This window comes from Saccopteryx leptura, chromosome 1 (assembly GCF_036850995.1).
Source record: "Saccopteryx leptura isolate mSacLep1 chromosome 1, mSacLep1_pri_phased_curated, whole genome shotgun sequence".
In the NCBI taxonomy this organism is placed as follows: domain Eukaryota; kingdom Metazoa; phylum Chordata; class Mammalia; order Chiroptera; family Emballonuridae; genus Saccopteryx; species Saccopteryx leptura.
Window position 1 is genome coordinate 47,191,305 of NC_089503.1, and position 12,725 is coordinate 47,204,029.

General features: G+C 40.3%; 1 protein-coding gene and 1 pseudogene across 7 annotated transcripts in view; one reads left to right on the forward strand and one right to left on the reverse strand.

Annotated features, from left to right (window-relative positions):
* Nucleotides 1-12,725, reverse strand: part of TEAD1 (TEA domain transcription factor 1) — a 279,132-nt gene that overhangs the window by 117,655 nt on the left and 148,752 nt on the right. The gene's annotated exons all lie outside the window — the stretch shown is intronic.
* On the forward strand, nucleotides 260-12,091 carry LOC136389670 (protein FAM118B-like; annotated as a pseudogene).

The window sequence follows — 12,725 nt, forward strand, 5'->3', positions numbered from 1 at the left end:
TGTAGTATATGCATGCTAACAGTTTTTTTTTTTAAAGAATGAACACATTCTAGTTCCTGTTTAATGAACACAAGCAGCAGACACCTTAGAACAAACAGGCTGGGTGTGCTGTACAGGGGGGCAGCTCCCAGAGGCGAGGAGGCCCTGACAGCGTGGGCACTACTCCCTGCCCATGAAGTGCTCCACGCCCAGAGGGTCCTGGGGGAAGCCTTCCCTTCAGCTGCTTATTTGAGAAAAGGCCAGTTCGCAGGCTGCTCAAATGGGTGGCCAGACCTTCCCTAGAGGCCAGGACACAGGGGCCGGGACGCCAGCCCTGGAGGGCAACAGTAAGTTGCTCTGGCAGGCAAATGAATGAATGGTCTACCAGCAAGGCAGAGCTTGCCCACTTCCTGCCCAGACAGTATAGGTAGACTCAATATAAGTGGACACAACATAAGCAGAGAAACGACAAGAGGAGCAGTTCTGATTTCACCAAGGGATTCAGAAATAAAAATAGAAACAAGTAATGTCTTAGAGTTCACAGTAGATATTTATTTTCATTAAAGAAATGCTCAAGTATTCACTGAAGGAACAGAGAGCCTTGGAATTTGTAAAGAAGTGTATGAGTAAGCTGACTCCCATAAGATACAACAGGGTCTTCCCGCCTTTCGGCCACTTGCTCAGCACCACTTTATGCACCGGGACACCCCCACCCGCAGCCTCTGTGGATCTCTGCAGGACAGGCAGCCCTCTGACCACACCTGCCCAGTGAGATGAGGTACAGCTCAGTCTCCAGTATGTTCTTTTCCTTTATTTGGTCACTGCCACCCTACCTCTGTCTAAATTCTCTCCTCCAATTTCAGCAAGGCTCAGTTCCTCCCTTTCCTAATGGCACAGCAGACTCTCCTACATGCCCCTGCAAGGTCCTTTCTCTGCTGCCCCCTTGACAATCATGTCCTCGTACCTATCTTTGCTCAAGCTCTCCACCCACAAGGCCCAGTTCAGCAAACGTTTTTCTGACCTTCCCAATTAGAAATGTCCTTGTCCTGTTTTGTAGACAACTACTAACTCTTCCCCTACCCAACCCTTCAGTTAAAAAGCCTTAAATATTTTGTGTTATGAGTGTTATAGAGAAATAAATATGGCCTCATCAGTCTTCTGATGCTAAGACATGTGTCCTGTCTCAGGAATTACACAGCTGAATCTAACTGAGGCACCAGGCATTGTCTTCAAGATATATGTGCTCAATATACTCTAACTCTTGTAGCTTTCATGATGATTGTACTGCAAACACTCATGTGCATGTCTAGTCTCTACAACTGGGTAGTGAGGGGACAGCAGAAGCATTCTACACCCCAGTGCTTTTCCACCTCTTATGCTAAAAGTGGACCCTGGAATGTAGAATATGTTCAATAAATAAAGAGAACAATTTGGCTAGAGGATCAGTATGAGCACTACAGTCAATATTCAAAATCAGCACGAGTTAAGAAACTATGAATAGAATAGATACTTCTCACCTCTTTCCCTTTCTGTGTCTCCCTCTCTGTCTTTCTCTCACGAAAGGGAGGGGAGGGGAGGGGAAGGGAAGAGAAGGGAAGAAAGAAAAAACAGGGTGAAGGAAACAATTAGGACAAAGAGTAAAAATAAAACAGGAGTAAGATTATATAGAAAAATGCCAAGCAAGAGGAAACAAGGATTCTGTATAGGAAAGCTGGTGTTGGCACCAGTGAAGGGACTGTGAGCAAAAAACCATTCACTTGTACTTTTGGTTTGTAAGTACTATTACACACACATCATCATCATCATCATCATCAGTTAAAGAAAAATCACACTGCCTTGGGTGGGCTATATGTATTACCTGACTTTAATTTTGTGAAAAGAAAAGCTATGGCTTTAAGAAATTCAACTTCCAAATGCCAGCTTTTGAAACTAAGGTTCAGCCAAGAAGAGCCAATAAAAATGCTGTAACTTGAAACCAACCCACACAGCACAAAAAGAAAGGAGAGAGGTCGCCCAGTTGCCCTGGAACACACCCTTCTAACTTGGTTCTAGAACAGCAGTGCCCAGTTTGCAAGACAAGAAGCTAATTGACTTGAATGTCTGCTGCATAAGCTATAAAATAAGTACATAAAGAACAATATGAACATACAGAGCCATCAGTTACATAAAAAGGCCTGCTGTCCGACGCCACACTGTGCACCAAACAAGCTAGGCGATTGTTTCAGCAGGCTGCAAGGAGGAAGAATGAATAATTACTGTACTTGTAAATCAAGTGTCCACCAGGAAAAGATCTCCATCCTGGAGCAGCGGCAGGGCAGCCCCCTTGGCCCTCCAGTCAAGCTGGGGTTTTTTAAGATCTTTATTGACAATCACGATGCAAGCAAATATATTCTCCAGCCAAATAAACCAACAACTGGCTCCACTGTGGCCATTTCTTATTCCCCAACACACACGTACACATACACACAGCACATTTCTCTTCTAAAGTTTCACCAACTGCTACTTTCCATTACCAGGAAATGTCATTTTCTCTCACTCATTTTTTCACTGGCTAGGGAGATAACAACTCCTGCCAAAAAAGGAGGGGTGGTGACAAAAGCTGTCCTGGCACAAAGGGCAAAACACAATATGAAGTCCATAAACCATAAACATTTGTCCAGAAAGTTAAGGTTGGGGGCTGGGGGCAGGAGTATATGCCTTTGCTCCGAGGATTTTTTTTTTTTTTCATTATCCAACATACTGAAAGTGAAAAATCTTTTTCTTCCTCCTGCAAACCTGAAAATAGACAAGCAGGGTGCATGGACAATTTCTTTATACGTTGAATTATACTTTTCTTGTCATGTGTAGATCTAATGGGCCTCCATAGTAGTCATAGTGTATTTTTGTCCTTCTGCAAATAAAATTGTGTGTGTGATTAAATTTCAAAAAATAATCAGCAGAGTAGGAAGTGAACATAGGCCAGACTATTATAATAAAGAAATAGAACAAAACCCATCTGATGCATGTGACAATCTACTTCATAAGCAGGAAGCAACAGAATGATTTTATGACCCAGAGTTAGCAGAACTGAGTTCAAATCTCTGCTCTCTCTCTCTTAAAAGTTGTATCATTTTTTAGCAAGTCATTAAGTTATCTAATTTTTCCATTTGTAAAATAAGAATAATGTATTCTTTTTCTCATAAACCCCTCCTCTAAGAGCTGTTGAGAATATGAAATGAGATTATGTGTATGACCGTCACTTGAGATAAGTATGATTCCTTAACTTCATTTATTTGGAAACTCAGAATATGCCAGGCACATTCCTGGCATTTCCTGAATGCTTACTGTTTGCTTAGCACTGAGGCAGGTGCCTTCAGAGTTACAGAGAATTAAAAGGTGCAGTTCTTGACTGTGAAGTACCCTCAGGCTAGTTAGAGGTAAAATATCTAAGTTTAGGGCAAAAGCAAAATTAGGCAAAGTTCACATTAGACAGTAAGGTCTAAATGCTTTTCCCTCACCTCACTTAATTCTTCTGCACTCAAGGGAATCCACTGGATTCTATCCAGAAGGCTCACAGTTCTAAAAACAATAACAACAGAACTGGCATCTCACCAGTACCCAGAGGTATTCTAGGAGACAGAGAGTTGAGAGAAATTCCCTCTGGTCCTTTAGTTACTCTATGAATTCAATACGTAGGGAGCACAGCAGCCCCAGAGGAAATCGTGTCTGCAGTGACAAAAAGATCTTGCTCCCCACCTTTCAATTAAACCACACCTTAAAAAAGAAGACTACATGAAATGTCTGGAAGAACCGCCTCCAGGAGGCTGCCAGCCCAGGGATCTGAAATCCAATCTGTAACAATATTAATAACAGTTCCTGTGTGCCAGGTATACTGCCAAACTTGGTTCATTTGAGGAGATAAATGAGACAAAGTTTCATTTTATGTTCAAAGCAACCCTAAGAGAGAAATAATTTTTCTATCTCTATTTTGCAGATGAAGTTAAGGACTTGATGAAGTTAAACGATAGGCCTAAGGTCAACATAGCTGGTAAGAAGTAAACCATGATTTGAACCCAGGAGGTTGATTTTAAATCCCTCACATTTTTTTTTAATCACACCTGATTATTCTAATAGTCTGGCCTATGTTCACTTCCTACTCTGCTGATTATTTTTTGAAATTTAATCACACACACACAATTTTATTTGCAGAAGGACAAAAAGACACTATGACTCTACCATGGAAGCCCATTAGATCCACGCATGACAAGAAAAGTATAATTCAACATATAAAGAAAATCCTACAAATTTATGTCCTTCTTCACAGAAACATTTTCTCCTGAAAGGTTTGGTAGGTTTCAAAAAGATAGGACAGAGATCTAGAATAGCCCAGAAAGTTTAATATTTTGAATGGTTAATAAAAATCTAAAAATTCAATCTTACTCTGAACAAAAGAATGTAGTTCAATGTGTTCATTTTTCACCCCCGAATGAGATTTTTAGAAAGACAATTTTTAATGGTCTAGTGAGATAGTCTCATACGCACAGCTATTAACCCTTCTAGAAAGAAATGTGGCATGCTGTGCTTCTGGTTTCATCATTCTTTGCTTAACCCAAGGTCATGAAGATATTTTACTACATTTTTTTCTAGATGATTAGTATTAACTTTTACATTTAGGTCTACAATCCATTTTGAGTTCATTTCTGTGTATGGTGTGAGGTAAGGGTTTGAATAGATTTGGGGGGCATGTGGATAGCCAATTGTCCTATTACTATTTGTTCAAAAGACTACCTTTTTTTCTATTAAATTGCTTTGGCACCTTACAGAAAAATCAATTGACAATAATGTAACAGTTTATTTCTAGACTTTTTACTTAGTGCCAATGATCTATCTTTATACCAGTAACACACTGTCTTGATTACCATCAAAACTTTGTAGTAAGTTTTGAAGCCAAAAAGTGTAAACCTCTATTTTCTTCTTCTTCAAAGTTTTTTTTTTTTAATTTAATTCTGAGTCCTCTGCATTTCTGTATGTTAGGAACAGCTTGTCAATTTCTACCCAGAAAAACATGCTGGGATTTTTATAGGGATTCTATAAATCAATTTGGGGAGAATTAACAATATTGAGTCTTTCAATCTATAAACATAGAATATAGCTCCATTTGCTTATATCTCCCTTAACTTTTCTCAGCAATGTTTTATAATTTCCAGTGTGCAAGTTTTACATTTCTTTTTGGAAGTTTATTCCTAAGAATTTAATTTTTGATGCTATTTTGAATGAAATTGTTTCTATAATTTCATTTTTAGGGTTTTTGTGGTGTGGGTTTTTTTTTTTTTTTGCTAGTATATACAATTGAGTTTTTTATATTGATCTTGTATCTCATAAGTTTGCTGAACTTGTTAGTAGGTTTGTGGTGTGTGTGTTTCCTAAGATAGTCTATAAGCAGGCTCAGTTCATCTGCAAATAAAGATCTTTACTTCTCCCTTTACAATCTGGATATCTTTAATGTTTTAACCTGCAATACAATTTTGAATAGACGCGGTGACAGTGAACATCTCTGCCTTGTTCTGGATCTTGGGAGGAAACCGTATTCATAATTTGCACAAAGTATTCTACTCGTGCTATTACCTTTTCTGAGGACTTTACAAAACTGAGCTGCATAAATATTTTCATATATGGTTGACCCACGATCACACACAAATTAAAAAAAAGCATACACACACACAAAAAAAATCAATGTGTGTTTTAAATTAAGAGCCAAGAACCAAAAATGTCATCTAACAGATAAAACACATAAAATTAACTACTAAATATATGAAAAATAGCACTGTCTCATGTAAGGACTGTGCCAAGTAGAGAGAAAGTAACATAAGGGAGAGCAAACGGTCAGCACAGTCTAGGAGGAGGTGACACACCTGACAGCTGCTGAACAGCCTCCAGGCCAGCATGGCTCTGCAAGGCCGGGAGCCTGGCCCCACCAATTCTGTCCACCCTCTGCTCAGCCCAGCTCCCGGCACTGGCAGGAACAGGGGGGAAGGGAGCCCTAGCAGTCTGGCCCAGACCCTCTTCCCCAATCACCACTTAAGCCAACTGGGAGTGAACTGTGAAGGGGTCTTGAAGAGAAAGAGCCTTTAGTGGGAGCTCTCGCGCAGAGATTTTCACACAACCGGCTCTTATCTTAACAGAGCAGCTGAACTTCTTTTTTAAAAGAAAACTTGGTTCCAGAATGGAAACAATCAGGTAGCATCCAGCATTATTTGAAAGAACACACTGGTTCCAAAGTCCTTGTTTTCTCTGAAAGGTGGAAATTTAGATGCCCCATTAAGAAGCACAGACGGGTGTTCAGAACCCAACTGATGCAACTGCCAGCTCTGCCACACCCCACCCTCGATCCTGTGTGCACCTACCGAGGGCGACTCCTGTTTACACTATTAGACAAGTCTGTAGACGATGGCCGAATACCTACCGTATGCAGAACCCAGTGCCCAAAGTGTACATTTAGTTCTTTAAAATTTACGGGTTCTATCGCACAGTGCAATAAATCTGATAAGAAAAGACAAATGGATGAACAAACAAACTAGACATTACAAGTGAGAATTTCATTACAAAAATATTAAAAAATAAAAGTTTCACTCAAAAGATTTAAAATGTAGGCAGAGGAAAAAAAATAAGTGTAGTGTGTGAGCAGAACTAGAGTTTATGTCCTTAATTTTACAAAAGTTTTCATTTTCCAGTATCTCAGAGAGGTCAAAAGCCAAAATTACTTAGTTTCCCTAAGAGCCAAAATAAATATTTGTTTCAGGTGGGGCGGCAGTTGGCCCTCCATCTGCTAAAGGGAAACCTTGCAAAAGAACCCTTTGCTAACCTCTATTTACTGCATTTGATGGACAATAACTCTTTAGTTCCCACCCCCAGTTCTCACACCCTCTTCACCTTCCAACAACCATCACAGCTCTGCAGTCCCAGTGCCTGTTAAATAACAAATGTCAAGTAAATGTGTCCTTCTCCTTTTCTCTGCTAATGGTATTTTGGACAAGAAAATTTGACAATGGACAAATCCCATTTTGTCACATAAAACTAGTGTATTACAAGATAAATGTGGCATGTTCCAGCCTTGCATCTTTTCCCATACATAGCTTGGTTTACTATCAAAATTGTCTGGAGGAAGAATAAATTAGCTGTCACAGAAGCACTCGCTCTCCCCTCCCTCCTGCACTTCCCAACTAGAGAAAACATCTTTGTATGGAAAGGTGAAGAGGCCAGTAGATCCCCAGCATCCCCAGCCATGGAGCAACCTGGGAAGTCTTGGCACCTACGCAAATAAATGTCTTCTATGGACCAGGCACTACTCACAGAATTACCTCCTTAAAGCTTGAGCACAACCTTGTGAAGCAGGCCTTGCCTATAAAGTAGAACATTTGACAGGCAAGGATATCTGGATATCAGAGCTCAGAAGTCAAGTAAACTGCCCAAGATCACACAGCTAACAAGTAGCTGCAACTGGCGTTTCAGTTAGAAAAGACCCCGAGGCTCCATACACAAGTCCTACAAGGTCTTTCTTTTCTTTTGAGAGAGAGAGAGAGAGAGAGAGAGAGAGAGAGAGAGAGAGAGAGATATGGACGGACCGACAGGAGAACTCATAGTACCAGTACTTCAGTGGTTCATTGATTGCTTCTCATACGTGCCTTGACCAGGGGTCTCCAGCTAAGCCAGTGACCCCTTGCTCAAGCCAGAGATCTTGGGCTCAAGCCAGCAAGTTTGGGCTTCAAGGCAGTGACCATGGGGTCATGTCTATGATCCCACGTTCAAGCTGGTGACCCTGTGCTCAAGTTGGTGAGCCCACACTCAAGCTGGCAACCTTGGGGTTTTGACCCTGGGTTCTCAGCATCCCAGGTTGGTGCTCTATCCACTGTGCCACCACCTGGTCAGGCCCTGCAAGGTCTTATTAATCCTTAAACATTTCCTAAAGAACTTAGAGAGATGGCCTGATTAGCAAGGTAAAGGAGACACAGTATACCTGCTCTCTCATCTTTACTGCTACTATCAAAGATGAGATGGGCTAGGAAAATGGAAACTATAAACAAAGTAAAAATTGGCATATGCAAAAAAAAATGCTGGACAATTACCTACTAAGAATGTTGTCTTGAAATGTAAAAGCTAGAAATTAAACCACAGCTAGGTTTGAATTGCCTTTTTAGTTCACTTATTATGTAGACCATACAACATGTAATCAGGACAAACTCTGAAGATTACCCCAACGAGTTTTGAAAAGAGCAGAGTCATTAAATAAAATCATGAGATAATTGCATGGTTCTTGGGGTTGGGCGTTACTAATACGGATGCTAATTTTATCTGTGCAACCACATTGATGTCAGAATGAGGGCACTCCTAAAATGGCAGTTCCTTTAGCAGAACTCCACTGCACACCATTCTGCAGGGCAGCATGGCTGAGGAAAGCTCTCAGGCTTCTGCTCAGCTGGGAGGAGCATAGTGGATATGTACAAGGACACCCCTGAGCCCCAGTCCCTGAAAAGGCATGGCCTTCTCCAACTCCATGTCTTCTTTGTCCTCCTCCCAGAAGACACATTTCACAGACCAGGCCTCCATCCTACCATATTCCCCTGGACTCCTCTGGGGAAGCTGAAGATGGGAAGCTGAGAATAAATGACCTGAGCTCACAGCCAAGAAGGAAGTGACCCGGTGGACCCAGCATACCACCTGCCTTCTATGGGTATGTACACCTGTGTGCAATGGTTCCTTCAAAATAATATTTCAATCATTGTTCTACACTTGTGAGAGAGGTGCTCTCTATTTTTATAGAGAGAGAACCACAGTGTAAGGGAAACTTAAACCTCTAGTTAGTTTCTCTACAGGTAAGGCAGAGTAATTAAAGGGGAAAAAAAAGGAGAAAAAGAAAGAGCAAGTATGATACAAAGAAGGAATCAGAAAAAGGAGCAGAAGAGGATGTAAATGGGGGGAAGGCAGGCAGAGGAGGAGGGAGGTCAAGAGAGAGAAGGTGCCCACGCAGGTGTGCACACTAAAACACTTGACCAAGGCTCAGCCAATTAGTATCTGACTATAGGCCCCACACAAGTTGATCAATAATGTAAAAATGAATAAAAACAGATCTAGGTTTTTTCTATAAAGCCATTTTTAAATTCTTTAATGAGCTCTAATTTCAATAAGCATCTATAATGTCCTTGGCACTATGGAGTCACTTAAAGATGAAAAACATTACCTTCCATAAGAGCTGGCAATTTAGGGTTCCAGATCATTTGCCATTATCAGTAAGAAAGTGACGTTGAAGGTTACAAACAACTATCAGCCAACAAATTGGACAATCTGGACAAACTGATTAAACTCCTAGAAACATACATAATCTTGCAGAACTGAATCAGGAAGAATCAGGGAATCTCAACAGAGATATTATGAGTAAAATTGAAACAGTAATCAAAAATCTTCCAACAGACAAAAGTCCTGAACCAGATGGATTCAAAGTAAAATTTTACCAAACATTCAAAGAAAAACTAACACCTATGTTTCTCAAATTATTCCCAAAAATTCAAGAGAAGGGAAGACTCCCAAGCTCATTTTATAAGGCCAGAATTAACCTAATTCCAAAACCAGAAAAAGACACTACAAAGAAAATTATAAGCCAATATCCCTAATGAATATATATGCTAAAATTGTCTACAAAATAATAGCAAGCTGGATCCAGCATTACATTAAAAGGATTATATACTATGATCATGTGGGATTTACTCCTGGGATGCAAATCAATAAATATTAATACACCACAGAAACAAATTAAAGGCTAAAAATCACATGATCATATCAATAGATACAGGAAAGCATTTGATAGAATACAGCATCCATTAATGATAAAAAAACTCTCAGCAAAGTGGAAATAGAGGGAACATGCCTCAACACAATAATCGCAATATATGACATATGACAAACCCACAGCCAACATTATACTCAATGGGAAAAAACTAAAAGCATTTCTATTAAGATCAGGAATGTGACAGAGATGTCTGCTTTTATCACTTTTATTCAACATAGTACTGGAAGTCCTAGCTATAGAAATCAGACAAGAAGAATAAATAAAAGGCATCTAAATTGGAAAGAAAGTAGTAAAACTATCATTATTTGCAGATGACATATTACTATATAAAGAGAACGTAAAGATTCCAACAAAAACTACTATGGACTGATAAATAAATTCAGTAAAGTAGAAAAATACAAAATAAAAATCCAAGCTCTGGCCAGATAGCTCAGTTGATTGGAGCATCATTATGAAGTGCAGATGTTGCCAGATTGATCAGGGCATACACAGGAGCAGCTCAATGTTTCTCTCTCTCTTTCTCTCTCCCCCCACACACATACACCTCTCTCAAGAAATTAAATAAATAAATATCCAGAAATCAGTTACATTTCTATACACCAATAATAAACTATCAGAAAGGGAACCTAAGAAAACAATCCCATTTACAATTGAATCAAAAAAACAAAAACTAAAACTAAGACAAAAAAAGCCCTAGGGAGTTGCCAGAGCAGCGTTCAGAGCGGACAAAACTCGATCGCTTCTACAGGGAGCCTGGCCTCTGATACAGACAGCATTTGTGGATTCTTCAGTGATGGCGCATCCCCCACCAAAAAGCCCAGCGTACTAGTAATGTTCAATCTACGTTTTTGAGAGACTGTTTATATGAAGTTTTCAATGACTTGGAGTCAAAGACTGAAGATTCGGGAAAAGACCTACTTCAGTCAGTTCTCCTTCTGATGGAACATGGAGCCCTGGTATTGACTACAAATTTCGACAGCCTCCTGGAACTGTATGCAGCAGATCAAGGAAAATAACTTGAATCCCTTGACCTTACTGATGAAAAAAAGGTCCTCAAGTGGGCTCTGGAGAAGCGGAAGCTGAGTGTGTTACACATCCATGGGGTCTACACCAACCCTAGCGGCATTGTCCTTCATCCAGCTGGGTATCAGAATGTGCTCAGGAACACGGAAGTTGTGAGAGAGATTCAGAAACTCTATGAAAACAAGTCATTTCTTTTCCTGGGTTGTGGCCGAACTATGGATGACACCACTTTCCAAGCCCTTTCTCTGGAGGCCATGAAGCATAAAAATGACTTAGAACATTTCATGCTGGTTCGGAAAGGAGATGTAGATGAGTTCAAGAAGTTTCGAGAAAACATGCTGGACAAAGGGATTAAGGTCATCTCCTATGGAAATAAATATGCTGACCTTCCAGAATATTTCAAGTGGCTGACCTGTGAGATGTCCAAGAGGGGTAGGTCAGGGATGGTGAGAGACAGTCAGCTAAATGGTTCATCTGCACCACACAGTGAAATAAGAGACCACAGTATATGAGTGCTACAGAAGTTGTCAGCGTTAGATCAACTGTACGGCCCTACCGTGCAGTGTTTGACAGTGACTTAGAAGAACCCAACACAGCTCCTAGGAAGAACTAAAACCCAGAAGTTGAGGGCTGGGGCTGCATCGAGTGTGGGAGGGTGTTCCAGCTTAATTCTGTGTGCCTCCCGGTTCTTGGTCTCATGCAGCCTATCCCAGTTTGAGAACACCCAAGTGACAACAGAACCCAGATGCAGCTCCCCACCCCACCCCTTGGCTGGACACACTGCTTGTGTCCACACAGCAGATCAGTATGGTGTCCACTGAGCAGGCTGCTGCTCCACATGGAGACCGTGGGTGCAGATGACTCCCCACAGCCCTACTGCAGTTTTGTATTCTACTTGGTTTTTCAATTAAGCTAATGGCTGTTTTTTAAAAACAAGACTTGAAGCTCTAGTTTTCTAGATCTTTTACAGTGTACAGTATTTTACTTACCTGAGCTATATTAAAAGCTTGTTTGTTTACTTCCTAGGGCCCCGGTTCTACTTTTAGTCACTTTAGAAAACTACCTACATAGGTACTAACAAGTCTAATTTTTGTAACTTAAATTTTAAAAGGTCTGTTCCTTTATGTGGGGGAGCGGTGACCTCACTCTCCAGAGAGCCATTTTTCCCAACTCCTCATAGCATTATGAATTCCTGCTGCTTCTCTTGTACCATAAAGCCAAGTCAGTGTGATGTGGGGTTTTCGTTTTGAATTCTACATAAAGTAACTCCAAGACAAAAAGTCAAAAAAAAAAAAAAAAAAAAAGCCCTAGGAATAAATTTAACCAAGGTTGTAAAAGACCTGCACTGGGAAAATTAAAAGAACACTGAAGAAACTGAAGAAGATGCAAATAAGTGGAAAAATACACTATACTCACAGATAGGAAGAATTAACATTAAAATGTCCATACTACCCAAAGCAAATCTATAGATTCAATGCAATTCCCATCAAGATACCAATAGCATATTTCACAAAACTAGAACACCTATTCCAAAAATTTATATGGAACCACAAAAGACCCCAAATAGCCATAGCAATGTTGAGAAAGAAGAACAAAGTTGGAGGAATCACACAACCAGATAGCAAACTATACAACAAGGTTATAGTATTCAAAACACCATGGTACTGGCATAAAACTGACATACAGATCAATGAAACAGAACAGAGAGCCCAGAAATAAACACAGGCCATCGTGCAGATAGCTTGGTTGGTTAGAGCTTCATCTCGAAGTACAGTGGTTGTCAGTGCAATCCCCAGTTAGGGCACATACAGGAAACAGATCAATGTTCCTGTCTCTCTCTCCTTTCCTCTCTTGCTAAAATATAAATAAATAAATAAATAAATAAGTAAGTAAACAACAAAAA